Source organism: Arvicola amphibius, chromosome 17 (genome assembly GCF_903992535.2).
Source record: "Arvicola amphibius chromosome 17, mArvAmp1.2, whole genome shotgun sequence".
NCBI classification, from domain to species: Eukaryota; Metazoa; Chordata; class Mammalia; order Rodentia; family Cricetidae; genus Arvicola; species Arvicola amphibius.
In genome coordinates, this window is record NC_052063.2 from 11,635,888 (window position 1) to 11,651,757 (window position 15,870).

Here is a 15,870-nt window from a genome sequence, read left to right on the forward strand (position 1 = left end):
GTCATACATTTAAGGCCAATCTGAACTATACCATGAGACTAGCCTCAAAACAAACAAACAAACAAACAAATAATGATATGACTTTTATCAAATGACAGAGCTGCTTGTTTATCTTGAATTTTACTGTATCCCAGGAAGACAGAACAAATGAGTAAATTTCTTTTAATTATTAAATTTTGGATAAGAATTGGTATACTAGCCCTTTAGTGCTGATCACTTACTTTTCTATTCTGAAGAGAACTCATGTAGTTTTAGAATAGAATACTGAATGCTGTATCTGCATGTACGGATTTATGTTAAAAGAGGGCATCTGATCCTACTATAGATAGTTGTGAGCCACCATTTGGTTACTGGGAATAAAACTCAGGACCTCTGGAAGAGCAGCCAGTGCTCTTCAACCACTGAGCCATCTCTCCAGACCCAACCTCTCTATTCAATGGGTTGTATGGATGTTGTCCTTGGCAATGGGTCCCTGCTGTCAGTTTTCAGAGAATGACCTTTGGCTCTAGCATCAGCCTGGGCTTGGGATTCTCCACAGGATGCCCTCAGCCAGCTATTCAACTTAATGCAACTCTGGCCCAGCCTTGCCTTTCCACAGAAGATATCCAGTTCAAACTTTGTTTCCGCTATGACTAGGGGTCTTCTCACTAGGGTCACCCTCCCCTCATAGATTCCAGGAGGTTTCCACTGCACCAGGCTTCCACAATATCCCTTCCCATACACCATCCCCCTCAATTCCAGCTTTCTCTCCCTGCACTCTTCCCCCTCCTTCAGTCTGACCCTCACCTGGTCTCCTGCTCCCATTTCTACCCCTGCATCCTTCCACAAAATCTGTTCTGTTTCTCCTTCCCAGGGAGATCCATGTGTTCCTCCACCCCCACCCCTTCTCTTTACCTAACCTCTCTGGATGTGTGGATTATAGCGTGATTATCATTTACTTAACAGCTAATATTCACTTATAAGTGAGTACATACCATATTTATGTTTTTGGGTTTGAGTTACCTCACTCAGAATGATTCTATCTAGTTCCATCCATTTGCCTGCAATTTCTTGATGTCATTTTTTTAAAGGAACTGAGTAATACTCCATTGTATAATGTTCCACATTTTCTTTATTCATTTTTCTGCTGAGGTTCATTTAGTTTGTTTTCAGGCTCTGGCTATTATGAATAAAGCTGCAATGAACATAGTTGACCAAGTATCCTTATAGAGTCTTTTGGGCATATACCCAAGAGTGGTATACCTGGATCTTGAGGTAGATCAATTCCCAGTTTGCTAAGGAGCCACCATATTGATTCCCAGTGACTGTGAAAGTTTGCACTCCTACCAGCAATGGAGGAGAATTTCCCTTGCTCTACGTTCTTTCCAGGATGAACTGTCACTTGTGTTATTGATCTTAGCCATTCTGACAGATGTAAGATGGAATCAGAGTCGTTTTGATTTCCTTTTCCCTGTTGGCTAAGGATGTTGAACATTTCTTTACATGTTTCTTGGCCATTTGAGATTCCTCTGTTGAGAATTCCCTGTTTAGATCTGTACTCCATTTTAATTGGATTACTTGTTTTAGAATATCTGGTTTCTTGAATTCTTTGTGTATTTTGGATATTAGTCTTCTATCTGATATGGAGTTGAAAGTCTTTCCCATTCTTTAGACTGCCTCTTTGTCTGATTGATGGTATCCTTTGCCTTACAAAAGCATCTCAGTTTCATGAGGTCCCATTTATTGGTTGTTAATCTTACTATCTGCGCTGTGTTCTGTTCAAAAAATCTTCTCCTGCACCAATGAGTTCAAAGCATTTCTCTACTTTCTCTTCTTTCAAGTTCAGTGTATGTGATTTCATGTTGAGATCATTGATCCACTTGGTCTTGAGTTTTGTGCAGGGTGATAGATCTATCTGCAGTCTTCTATATGCCAGCATCCAGTTTTACTAGCATATTTGTTGTAGATACTTTCTTTTTTTCCAGTGTGTATTTCTGGTTTCTTTATTAAAAAAAAAATCAAGAGTCCATATGTGTATGGATTTACATCTGGGTCTTCAATTATATTCCATTGATAATTTGTTTGTTCTTATACCAATATCTTGCAGGTTTATTACTATAGCCTGTGGTAGTTTGAAATCAGGGATGGTGACACCTCCAGCAGTTCTTTCATTGTTCAGGATTGTTTTTAGTTAGCCTACTTTTGTTTGTTTGTTTTTTCCATATGAAGTTGAGAATTGTCCTTTAAAGGTCTGTAAAGATTTGTGTTGGAATTTTGATGGGGATTGCATTGAATCTGTAGATTGCTTTTGGTAGGATGGCCATTTTTACTGTGTTCAAATTCTACCAATCCATGAGCACAGGTGATCTTTCCATCTTCTGATATCTTCATTTCTTTCTAAAAGACTTGAAGGTTTTATCATATCGGTCTTTAACTTGCTTGGTTAGAGTTTCCCCAAGATATTTTATATTATTTGAGGCTGTTGTGAAGCTTAATGCTTCCTTGATTGTTTCTCAGTCTGTTTGTCATTTGTCTGCAGGAGGGCTATTGATTTTTTAAAGTTAATCTTGTATCCAGCTACTTTGAAAGTGTTTATTAGCTTTAAGAGTTCCCTGGTGGAGCTTTTAGGATCACTTGTGTATACTATTATATCATCTGCAAAGAAAGGTACTTTGCCTTCTTCCTTTCCAGTTTGTATCCCTTGATGTCCTTGAGTGTCTTATTGTTCTAGCTAGAACTTCAAACACTATATTGAATAGCTATGGAGAGAATGGATAACTTTGTCTTGTTCCTTGATTTTAGCTGAATTGCTTTGATCTTCTCTTCATTTAATTTTATGTTGGTAATAGGCTTGCTTTAAATTGCCTTTATTATATTTAGGTATGTCCCTTGTATCCCTAATCTCTCCAGGATTTTTATCATAAACGGGTGTTGGATTTTGTCAAAAGCTTTTTCAGCATCTAATGAGATGATCATTTGGTTTTTCTTTCAGTTTATTTATATGGTCAGTTATATTTGCTGATTTTTGTATATTGAATCATCCCTACATCTCTGGCATGAAGCCAACTTGATCATGTTAGATGATCTTTTTGATTGTTCATGGATTCATTTTGTAAGTAATTTTGAATCTGTGTTCATAAGCGAAATTGGTCCGTAATTCTCTTTCTTTGTTGTGTCTTTATGTGGTTTGGGTGTCAGTATAATTGTGATGTCATCAAATGAACTGAGAAATGTTCCTTCTGTTTCTATTTTGTGGAATAATTGAAGAGTATTGGCATTAACTTTTCTTTGAATATTGGACAGAATTCTGCACTAAAACCATCTAACCCTGGGCTCCTTTTGGGGTTGGGAGACTTGTAATGACTGCTTATATTTTACTAGGGGTTATAGGTCTATTTAAATCATTGATTATCTTGACTTAACTTTTCTAAGTGGTACCTATCAAGAAAATCGTCCATTCCTTTTAGATTTTCTTGGTGGAGTATAGGTTTTTAATGTATGTACTTAGGATTCTCTATATTTCCTTGATGTGTGTTGTTATGTCACCCTTTTTGTTTCTGATTTGTTAATTTGGATATGTTCTCTCCATGTTTTAGTTAATTTGGATAAGGGCTTGTCTATATTGTTGATTCTCTCAAAGAATCAACTCTTTGTTGTAGAAGGAGCTGCGGGTTGCGTTCCCGCCCGGTTTCTGAACGGCTAGCTTAGCCCCAGAAATAACAACACACAAACTGTATTCATTTAAACACTGCTTGGCCCATTAGCTCTAGCCTCTTACTGGCTAACTCTCACATCTTGATTAACCCATTTCTATTAATGTGTGTAGCACCACGAGGTGGTGGCTTACCCGGAAAGATCTTAACCTGCGTCCATCTCGGAGAGGAGAGCTATGGCATCTGCCTCAGGTGTCTGCCTGACTCTGCTTTCTTTCTCCCACAATTCTGTTCTGTCTACTCCACCCACCTATGTTCTGACCTATCAGGCCAAGCAGCTTCTTTATTAATTAACCAATGAAAGCAACAGATAGATAGAAGACACTCCTACATCACTTTGTTATATTGATATTGATATTGATTCTTTATATTGTTGTATTTTATTGAAACAGAAACAGACATCCCTGGGTTTGCTTATTTCTTGCTCTCTACTCCTCTTGGGTATGCTGCTTTCTTTTTCCTGAGTTTTCAGGTCTGGCACTCAGTGCTCTGAACTCTCCTCCTAGCACCGCTCTCATTGCTTCCCAAAGGTTTGGGTATGTTTTGTATTCATTTGCATTAAATTCTAAAGTGTTTAACTTATCATTATTTCTGCCTTGACCCATTTTTCATTCAGTAGAGAGTTGTTTAGCTTTCATAAGTTTTTAAACTTTCTGTTGTTGATAATCCAGCTTTAAGGTGGTCTCATAGGACTCAGGGAGTTATTGCAACTTTCTTGTATGTATTGAGATTTGCCTTGTGTCAAAATATGTGGTCAGTTTTGGAGATAATTCCATGAGGTGAGGTGAGGTGGAGTTGATTCCTGGAGCTCATTGGCCAGTCGTCTAGTTGAATCGTTGAGCTCCAGATTCAGTGAGAGAACATGTTTTAAAAAGTAAGATGGAGAATGAGTGATGGAAGACACCTGATGTTGACTTCCACCATCTCTGCACTCAATGTGTACACACACGTTAACACACACACACACGATTTAGAGTCCTCCGTCCTTGCCTTTCCAGTCAGGCACAAACAGCTATGAACTCTCATAAAGGAAAAAATTATAAAGGGCAAAATAATGAAAAATCAATTTAAAAAGAATAACTATAAAATTTGTAATTTTTGTTATTTTACATATAAGACTCAGTGGCATTAATTAAATTTACATTGTTGTATAATAATTCCAGTTATTATTTCATCTTTATGTGAAACTTGGTCCTGATTACACAGTAACTTCCCAGTCCTCTCTGCTTCCCAAGCACTGGCAACCGGTACTCCACTATCACTAATGAATGACTAGTGTTCTCAGTTGTCCCACATCAGCACAGGCATGTAATATCGTCCTCTGTGTCTGACTCATTTCATGCAGCATGATGCCTTTTAGCTTCATGTTGAATATTTCAGAGCTTCCTTCCACATAAAGCCTGAATAATCTCTCAAAGTGTTGGCTGTATTTTGTTTCTTTACCCACCTTTTATTGCTTCTGCCTTTTAGCTATTTCCTGTGCTGCTGCTGCAGTGAATCCTGGCACATAAAAACCTGTGTTGCAGAATGTGTAACTATCCAAAGATGTGCTGTGTTTTTTTAATTATGTGCAAAGATGTGTTGCTGTTTTACCTTGTCTGCCTAAGGCCCTGCTAGTCCAGGGCCCAGTTAAACCTCTCACATTTGGTTCATCCGACTGAGTAGCAGCATCTCTGACTCAGGGCGATGACGACGCTCTTCACATGTGCCGGTGCCCCTCACTGTTTTGTTCTTGTCATGAAGACACGTGTGTGTTATTCACATTCTACCCTCTACTTATCCCCATTTGCCAAGCTTTTGGCTCTTAACAAATAGGAAGGGAATCATGCTGATTACATGATATACTCAGATAATGTATTTAACGTTGTCTTAGGGTTTCTAGTGTGAAGGGACTACATGACCACAGTAACTTTTTTTTCAAAACTTTATTATTTATGAATTTCACATCATGTACCCCAATTCCTCTCATCTCCTCATCCCTCCATATCACCCTCTTCTTTGGCAACTTCCCCCCACCCAAAAAAATAAAATAAATAAAAAGTAAAAAGAAACAAATCTGGCCATGGAAGCTGCAGTGTTACGGTGTGTCACCTAGTGTACCCTTGTGCCCACACAGCTCCGATTGCAGATGCTTATTGCAGCGTTGTTTCTGCAGGACCCGCCCTGTCGTGTGCTCCAGCAGTTCTTAGATAGGTAGACCTTGGGGTGGGCCAACTCAAAGACCTGAATCTGGTCCTGGGTGGTGGTTGAGTTGGTCAACCTGCCTGCTCTCCTGCACCCACGCTGCCAGGGTCAGCTCTCCCTCTCCACTCGGGTGGGACGAGCTCTCCTGCCTGTGGCAGTTGGCAAGGGGCAGAAGCATCTCTCCCATGCTAACATCACCAGGCAGGGCGGGGCCAGCTCTCTTGCATCCGCACCACCAAGGCCCATGCTGCAAAGGCAGGGTATGGAGCCAGTTTCTCCACACTCACACCACCACAGGGCTGGGAAAGGGTGGGGCTAGCTCTCCCGTGCTCACACTCTGGCAGGCCCATCATGGGCAGCGACTGTGCTGCTCTAGCTAAGGTGAAGCCTTCTCTCCTGCTCTCAGGGCCAGCTCTCCCACTGCTCTGACCCCAGATTTGGGAAAGGATGGGTTTGTCTGCCAGATAACTCAGCTGCTGGTCTGTCTTCATGAGGGAGGTAGTGTCAGATGGTACACTGACCCAGGGCGGCTGCCTGGATAGACAGATCTCCGCACTGGGGAGCAGGGGCTGGTTGTGTACCCTTCCCATCTCTGGGCTTGCCTAGCTGTCTCCCAAAAGTCATCAGAAAAGGAGTTTGGCAAGAGAGGGAGCAGTACCCTGTGCTGGCCAGAAAGGGTTCTTGGGCTTTAGGTGACCAAATGGTTAGGACTGAAGGAAGGTGGTTTTAAGGTCAACCAGGGGCCTGTATGAGGGCCGGGGGTGGGGTGGGATGGGGTGGGGCATCTCTCTTGTACTCACGTCAGGGTCTGCTCACCTATAGCACACCACCAGGTCTTCCGTGCTGCACAAATAGAGTGCTTCTGTCAGTAGGGGGCGGGTCAGCTCACCTGCTCTCTCGCTGACCATGGCAACTCTTATAAAGGAAAACATTTAATTGGGGTTGGCTTACAGCTTAAGAGGTTTAGTGCATTATCATCATGTCAGGAAATGTGGCCACAAACAGGCAGAAATGGTGCTGGAGAGGTAGCTGGAAGATTTGTGTCTGGATCTGAGGCAGCAGGGAGGGAGGGAGGGAGAGAGGGAGGGAGAGAGACAGACAGACAGAGAGACAGAGAGAGACACACAGAGAGACACACAGAGAGAGACAGAGAGACAGACAGACAGACACACAGAGAGAGACAGAGAGACACACACAGAGAGAGACACAGAGAGAGACAGAGACACACACAGAGAGAGAGAGACAGACAGACACAGAGAGAGAGAGAGAGAGAGAGAGAGAGAGAGAGAGAGAGAGAGAGAGAGAGAGAGAGAGAGAGAGAGAGAGAGAGACTGACTAGGCTTAGGTTGAGCATTTGAAATCTCAAAGTCCATCCCCAGTGACACACTTCTTTCATCAAGGGCACATCTCCTAACTCTTTCAAATAATGAGCCTATGGGGCTGTTTTATCCAAACCACCACAAATGTTCTTCCCAAGGTCTGTGTATAGTAAGTAGATGGCTTTTCAAGCTTTTTGAAAGTGTGAACTCTTTCTTAAAGATTTATTTATTTTTATTTTATGTGTGTATTTTGCTTGCATGTATGTGTGTGTGTGCTGAGTGTCTGGTGCCTGAGGGTGTCAGAAGGGGGTGTCCAATCACCTGGAACTAGAGTGAACTGCCATGTGGGTGCCTGGGGTTAGTCCTGGGTCCTCCAAAAGAGCAGAGGCTTCAAGATACAAGTTTTTAGTCTTTCTAGAACTCTCAACTCAGGTATTTGTTACAGCTCAGGTTACCAATTCATCCATAAGACCACCGTCATGGCTTGGTCAGCCCCTGAAGGTCCTGACTTTTAACCTCATCATAAGTGTCAACATACAAATTCTCAGCTTATCCGTTTAGACCTCAGCAATATCTGATCGTGTGTTTTTCAAAGAACTTGTTTTCAAAATTGAAAACTTATTTTTAGCATACTTACCATTTTCTGTGAGGTTAGTCTCATTAACTTGGCTGTTTTTGCTTTTTCCCTTGTTCCTTCAGACGATACGGGCTGTGAATTGCTAACTCATCTTTCTGCATGATAAACACTGTTCTAGTTACCGTCTCAGTCACTTTCATTGCTTTCAAAGGGGAGGTTTCCCTAGGCAGCTCTGTATGTTTCTAGCAATTAGACTGTGAAAGTGACTCGAGAATAATTTCCCACCGAAGAGCTTGCGTTTCTCTGCTTGGTCTTTTCCAGAGTCACATGCAGAGTTAGGGGTACCTGGGACAACTGGGAAAATGTGACTCAACGAGAGTCACCATATAGTTGGAAAGCTTCCATTATCGTATATAGAATATTTGTGTCCTATACTCACATATGACTAGATGTTTGCTTTGTTTCTGCTAACTCTCTGTTATTAGATGAAGATTTGCAGTTATGTTTGGAAGCTGACGCTGTTGGTTTCTTCTTATTTTTTATGATAACTGTCAACCTACACAGCAGGCAGAGAAGAGTCTCCACAGAATCCTCATCTTTGCTGTGGGAGTAGATTCCCATTGCGGTGGGAATACATGTGCTGTAGTAAGCTATAATACGCTCGCTCGCAGAGGCTGAGACAAAGGAAGCGTTTTAAAGGCAAAGGCATTGGGACTATTGACATTACCTGGCGCGAGTGCGAGGGAAACGCGGAACACGCGACAAACCCGCTTAGGAGTTTATGGGGTGTGTGTGTGAAGGCTGGCGGCGGGGGAAGGGACAGAGGGAGAGAGGGAGCTGAAGATGGTATCTCCAGCTTTTAGGCTGCCTAGTGCATGTGCACAGGGGAATGACGTGGCTGTGTCATACGCAGATGTTGGGAGCTCACACATGCGTGCAAGGGCTCACACAGCTAAGTCATACATAGGTGATGCAACCACGCTGCACGTGGGTCATGCCTGAGGGCTTGTCCATACATGCGTGGCCTGGAAGCTGGAAGTGTCAACCATATTGTGGCTGAAATCATAACAAATATAACATAATATATTTTGAAATAAGAATTCGTGGCTACAAAGATTAATCCCAAGGGTGATTTCAGTCCAAGTTGCCAGGCAGATGTTCTTGCAGGAGTATTTTGTGTTTGTTTGTTTGTGTAAAGTTGTGCTGATCTTTGTGCAAAGTTGTGGTTCTTCTCGCACCCTTTTGTGTAATTACCACCAGGTGTGGGAGAATCCTTTAATAACCCCACAGCTTTATTTTTCTAGGGTTGATAGAAGTGACTTCATTTTGGTTCCGACAACTTTCTCATAGTGGTGTAGTGTGATTCTGACATGGAGATTATGTGTGTATGTATTTTGCAGTGTTGGGCTCTAGAACATGCTTAAGCAGTGACTATTGAGTGATGTTCCTAGCCCAGATTATAAACAGTTGTAAACATGCAGTAAACAACTAAGCTGAAGCAGATCAACAATTTGTTTCAAAGAAAACCTCTGCTTTAACTTTTCAGGGCTGTGGTCACCTTTTAGGTGTTTCTACAGCAGGTAATGATGACAGCCGTGTTTCTTTTTGGCTAAAAGTGTTGTGTTATGTTTGCTTGCTTGCTTTTGTTTTTCAAGCTTGTGTTTCACTGACAGCAGTCTTATAGAGATTAATGCTACATTATCTTAGTTTTTATTAATATCAGCCAATTGTATATTACTAACAGTCTAGGGTATTCTGCGTATTGTAATCACTTGTTATTTATTTGACTAGCGTAAATGTTTTTGTTTCCTAATTACCGTTACTGATGTGATGTTATTTTTAAGAAATGTAGGGTTGAGTCTGTCCTAGTGGATGGCACAGACTATTAAAATCTTTGGGATTCCCTATAATAGGAGGAAAAGTAGCTTGCTTTTTCCCTGAGTTATAGGAAGCCCTTCCCAACTTCACCTTTAGTTCACTTTAATGATTTGAAATCCCTCTGTGTGTGTGTGTGCTGGGAATTGAACCCCAGGCCTGCACACTAAGATACATCTTCAAACCCTGCCTTTCTGTTTTAATTTTTATTTGAAGACAAGGTTTTGCCTAATAGCTCAAGCTGGCCTTGAACTTGGGACAGCCCTGCCTTTTTATCAGGTCTTCCCTTATGCATCAGACATTATCTGTTACTGGAATGAGTCTGGCTGCTGGACCCAGAGAGGCTGGGTGGTAAAGTGAAATAAGTGTGGAGAGGAAGGCAGCTTGAGTGGAAAACTGCTCAAGGAGAAGACAGGCTCTCGTTAGACTCTTGTTACTAAAACCTTGCTACAAGTTTAGCCGAGACACTGATTTAGGGATGGTTTGCATGGGATAGTTAATTACTTCTCTTGGCAGATGGACCAGGTGAGGCAAGTCTGATCCCTATCACCTAGTTAAGAAAAGTTTCTGTTTTGCAGATGTCAAGAACAAAGATCATTATCCCCCCCCCCCCCCGCCATTCCTATCACTGGTTAGTGTGCCCACTGTGCAGTGACACATTACACAAGGGGTAGACTAGAGTGGGTAGTTGTCCTGAGGATCTCTTGCTGCAACTATACCCATAATTCTCTGCTTCAGTTGCCAGTGGAGCTAACCAAAGCTTCTAATTTGGAACTGTGAACTTATCCTCAAGATGAAGAGGGGTTAGAGGCTGAGTTAATCAACAATGGTGCTGATTTAATCAATCACGCTTAAATAATGGAGCTTCCATAAAAATCTTAAATTTGGAAGTCTGGAGTTACTGAACGCTTCCATTGCTTGGTAAGGAGGCATGTTCCAAATGCCACTGGTACAGGATTGCCTTTGCTCAGGACTCCTCCAGATCTGGCCTTAAACCCCTCTTCGTCTGGCTTTTTATTTGTATCCTTTATCGCGAAATGTTTCTCTGGAGTCTTTGAGCCTTTACAACAAGTTACTGAATCAGATGGTTGTGGGAACCCTTGACTTAGGGGTCAGTGACAGATGTTTGGATAACTTAGGTATCTGTTCCTTAGTGATGGCCTCTGAAGGGATGGGAAGTCCTATGACGCTTTAGTCCTACGACGCTTAAGTCTGTGTGATTTTCAGAATGTCTCAGCAGCACCAGAATTTAGTAAACTCTAGGGCAGGGCATTTGCTCCGAGAGAGAATTGAAGTTTGGTGTGGACAACCCACCCATTTGGCTCCGACCAATAGTGAATAGGGGGAGAGTTTTGTTTTAGTTTTTTTTCTTAGTCTATTTGATATTAATGATAGATGTTTGTTAACTATACTTGTCTGAATCTTTTTATCAGGCTCATTTTTTTGGGGAAATTATTTTTAATAGACTTTCAAAACTATTATAATAATACTAATTAATAACTTGTTGGTAAAAGGTAGTTAAATGGTTAATAAAAACATATTAACCCATTCTTTGGGTAAAATGGGGAATAGAAAATAACACCCTAACATGAAGATCATTGTCTTACATGACTACCTTTTGTTTGTGTTTACATTTTCATATCATACAAACTTTGTACTTCATATGCCTTCTATAAATTCAGGGTTGTATTATCCATTTTTATATAATCTTTATCTTTATTTTAAAAATCTTAATCATATCTTTGTTTTGAACATAACAATGAAAAACAAAAGTTTTATTTTTTTTTAGATAATTCACTGTTTAGAATGCTCTTTCTGTCGTTCCTGGAAAAGTTTTGTCTTCAAGCCCAAACCCATTGGTAGTGGATTACAGTGTTTAAAGAGTGTCTGTTTATGGCAAAGAGCAGGAGCACTGTCCACTTCCTGAGTCCCCAGTGGGTCTGACTTCTGTCTACCACCTCGCCTGACACTTTTGGTCCCTAATATAGATTATGATTACTGTTACCTGGTTTTTGTTCCTAGAGCCCTATATACTTGCTATTTGTGTATTGTTTTTGGTGAGCTGTATTCTTGTTTTGAAAATAGTTTTGCCTTTTTAATATTTAAAAATCTTATAGACCTATATTTGGAACAGAATTATCTGGTTTTGTATCAACTTTAAGTGCTATTTGGATCATAGTCTGAACGAGCTCTCTCTCTCCTGTGGTTCTTTTATTGGCTTTAACCCTCTTTGTTCCATGCCTCATACTCCCAAAATGCTAGAATGACAGGCGTGCATGCGTGTGTTACCAAACCTTTTGATTATATCATTTTTTGAGTATATCATTTTGGGAAAGAAACTTGTATTAGTTTTTGGATCAGTAATATTGAAGAAACATTAAACACTCATAAATTATAAGTTAAATATAAATATTTCATGGACATTCAGTGAATACAGTAAAGATATACTATGAGTAAGTTTGGAAAGTTAGGTTTAGGAATCTTAAAGGTGCTGTGGAAATCCAGACCTGTTCTCCATAGTACCAGTAAATCAGAGATTCCCCAAAGCCCAGGGCTAGTCCTGCCAGGTGAGAATAAGACCACTGCCACATTTGCCAAATGTGAAGCAAGCTTTATTAAATACTGGCCAGGATGATGGATAGTGACCAGGTCCATACCTGCGATTCCCAGAGAATGGTCGTGAATTATGTTAGTCAGGGGCTTATAAAGGCAAAACCCACAAGGCTATATACTTCCTGCCCTCATCCAGTCAGGACAAGCATATATCTTGATGTACCTCCTGCCTGTGTGTGATCAGGTACACCCTGTGTAGCTGTGGCAACCAACCTTATTCACAGAAGTGAAATATTTGGCTTCTTATATGAACAACAGCCCCCATCATCCCAGGACGTTCTCTCTCCTTGGACAGTGGGGCTTACAGGTTAGAGACATTTGTTTTATAGATGTCTTATGCATTAAAGCACAATTTTAGCCCTTTTACAAGAAGAGCAATCTGAGGATTCTACTTCTGAAGGACATCTAACTCCTTTATATAAGTCCACCTTAGAAGAAATATTAGAAAAATATACCATTGTGTCTACAATAATTGAAGATAGGTCATTGGGTCATTGGAAAGGAGTCAGGGCAATGATTGTTTTACATTTGACTTTTGATCCTGTTTTAACTCCTAAATTTTCTCTTTCTGTAAAGCTGTTTGAGATAAAAACCAAAATCCCAAACCCAAAACAAAACCCTCAGTGACAAAGCCTAGTAACTACCAGTCTCCTTCCCCGGACATATCACCGAAGATTTGAGCTGTCATCAGATACTGAAGACATAGAGGATAAATTTCATCAATGGGAGGATGATCCCCTGAAGAGAAACTTGGGATCATCATTAGCACCATTTGGAAAATCACCAGACAGTCATGTGGCTGAGGTTTCACAAGACCTGCTGTGTCTTAGCCAGACAAAAAAGCTTGGCCCATCCCTCTACATAACACAGGCATCTCAGAAAGGTCATAGGACAAACAAAATGGATGAGCAAGAAGAAGGAACAGGTGCATTCCTACTGCCCCCATCACTTCAGCACCTTCTTTATTTAAAGGTGAAGACTATAGATTCAAAACCTGGTCTGCTCCAAGGACAGATTGCAGAGCCATGATGATGGAGTGTCAGCGTGACACATCAGAAATGCCACTCTGAGCCATGTGGACGTTCAAGAGTCGTAGGTCCTCTTCTTCAAAGTGACATCATTGCCGTCAGTGGCACTCTGCTTTGGTTAGTTCCTAAACTATAAATAGCTGACTTTCTCGGGGTAGTTTCCCTGTAGAAAGGACAGCCACAGGCCTGAGGATAGAAAGTGATCCTCGGGTTCCCAGACCTGGCCTGCTGAGCCGTGTGGGCAGAAAGAGCCCGTAGTAACTAGAGTAGATACAACTGGCTTTTGTGTTTAATTTTACAGTTTTTTCCAGTATGTTATTATTTTTATAACAGTTCAGTTCTTTTCTGTCAAAGGGACAGCTGTTTTTATTCTGAGAAATCCAAGCCTGAAGAGAAGTGAGAGCACAGTAACCTGGATCCCTTTAACTCTACCCTGCGGTTGGAGTCGGCGCTGCCTCCTCCGTGTATACCTCACTTGCCCTGTTTGCCAGGTTGTCATTTCGGGTAGTGTGTCTTGGTCCTGTGACTAGCTGGGTACTCCTTACATCTGCCTCCTCTCATTTTCTTCTATCTTTGACAGAGATTAGCTTTCACTTACTCCACCTTCAACATTTTTTTAGAATTCTGTTTTCCATCAGTCGGTTGGCTAGGTCTCAGGGTACAGTAGCTGCTGCTGTTTCCTACCTCTGCCCCTCTCGCTGGAAAGAACTCTGCCTGCATCCCTTATGCCACACTCACAGCGTTCCTCTGAATTGTGCTTCTGGTATTCTGTAGCTTTCTGTGTTAAAACAATAGTTATACACAAGATAAAGTTTCTCTCTTGTCATTCTTTAGCTAGACTGTCACAGAACCTGGAATTTTTTCTGAGGACACTAATGAGTATAAGTACAGGTTGAATATTATCTCCTTTTGAAAGTGCTTGGGACTAGAAGTATCTTAAGTTTCAGATTTGCTTGTATGCAAATGAAGTATCTCAGAGCAGAACAAAGCCTAAACATGAATTTTTAATTTCATATACACATTATACATTTAAGCTAAAGGTAGTTTTATATAGTTTCTTAAATAATTTTGTGCATGGGACAGTTTGTTGTGAAAGTTCACATTTTTCTTTAGACACAGGATCTTCTATAGCTCAAGCAGGTCTCAGACTCATGATCCTCCTGCCTCTGCCTCCCCATTGCTGGGACTGCACCCAGCTTGGTGAATGTTTACAGTTGTATCATGTTGGCACTCAGCCTCCCCATTGCTGGGATTGCACCAGGCTTGGTGGATTTTTACAACCGTGTCAGGTTGGCACTCAGAAAGTGTCAGATTGTGGGACATGGTAGGTTTTAAAATTGGGGTGTTTCGTTTGTGTTCTTTACAATCCAAAGCCATCCAGTTTCCTCACTGTTTATTATGTTTATTTTATGTGTATGAATGTCTGTGTGTGTGCATTTGCACTATTTGTGTGCTTGATGCCCATGGAGTTACACACGGCTCTGAGTTGCCATGTAGGGACTGGGAACTGAGCCCTGTTTCTCTGCATGAGTAGCAAGCGCTCTTATCTGCTGAGCTTCTCCACAGCCCCTCTTTCCTCATTGCTATGCTGCTATGTTTGATTAATCTCTTTCCAGCATAGAAAGTAAAATTCTAATCTTATATACTCTGAGTGACTATGTTTAAGAAGAGTTTGGGAATTTCCTTCTAACTTTAATTACCTCTCTTGATTTCCTATTTGTCCCAACTTCCCAATTTATATAAGAGCAAAAACTATAAATGTGTACAGTATATAAATAAGGAAATAAAAAGAAATGTGGACTACTTGGTCAGTCTAAATATTTTTACTTGATCAGCATAAATATTTTAAATATAAAAGTAATGAAAGCATGATTAAAATTGTGAGGAGCAGAATAGCAATAGCAAAAACTGAAGAAAACTAAAACCCAAGCCCCTGTAATTGTGTCTTGCTATAGTAATCATTATTTGCATTTTGAAATATTTCTTTTTAATGTTTTATATATTATAATGCATATAGGTATTGATTTATAAGGGAACAATACACACACACACACATACACACACATGTGGTGATATCTTATATGTACAGATAAAGCTTGCCTGAAGAGCAGAGGGCAGAGCTAGTCACTAGTTAACCATAGAGGTCTAGAGATCTGAAAGACAAACAGGAAGTGATGTGGCTGGACGGAGAGAAGAGATAAGGTGGAAAGAGACAGGAACTCAGTCTCTCTTTTGGCTGGGAAAGTTGAGTAGGTAAGGTGGCTGTGGTTTTGCTCCTTCATCTTTCTGATATCCCAGCGTTTTCCCCTATGTCTGATTTTATTAGAACTCGTGCTACACACACACACACACACACACACACACACACACATATGCATGCATGCACGTGCACATGAAATGGATCTCAGTATATAACTGAGGCTGATCTGTAACTTGCAGTAACCCTGCCTCAGCCTCTTGTGTGCTGTGATTTCAGCTATTTTATGTTTTCTAATATAATTTTAGTGTTTTAATTGGTGAATTCAGATAAGCAGGACTTCATTTTTGATTTAGTACTTAGATAAAATATATACTGATCATGT

General features: G+C 40.9%; 1 protein-coding gene across 4 annotated transcripts in view; it reads left to right on the forward strand.

The window, feature by feature from the left end:
* Positions 1–15,870, forward strand: part of Eea1 (early endosome antigen 1) — a 98,020-nt gene that overhangs the window by 16,948 nt on the left and 65,202 nt on the right. The window contains exon 1 of one of the 4 annotated variants that reach the window (XM_038314538.2): positions 15,475–15,541. The exons of 2 other annotated variants lie outside the window; for them this stretch is intronic. The gene's annotated coding sequence lies outside the window, so the exon portion shown is untranslated. Of the gene's footprint in view, positions 1–15,474; positions 15,542–15,870 lie in introns of those variants that run through there. One more of the 4 variants, XM_038314537.2, reaches the window with a different exon arrangement.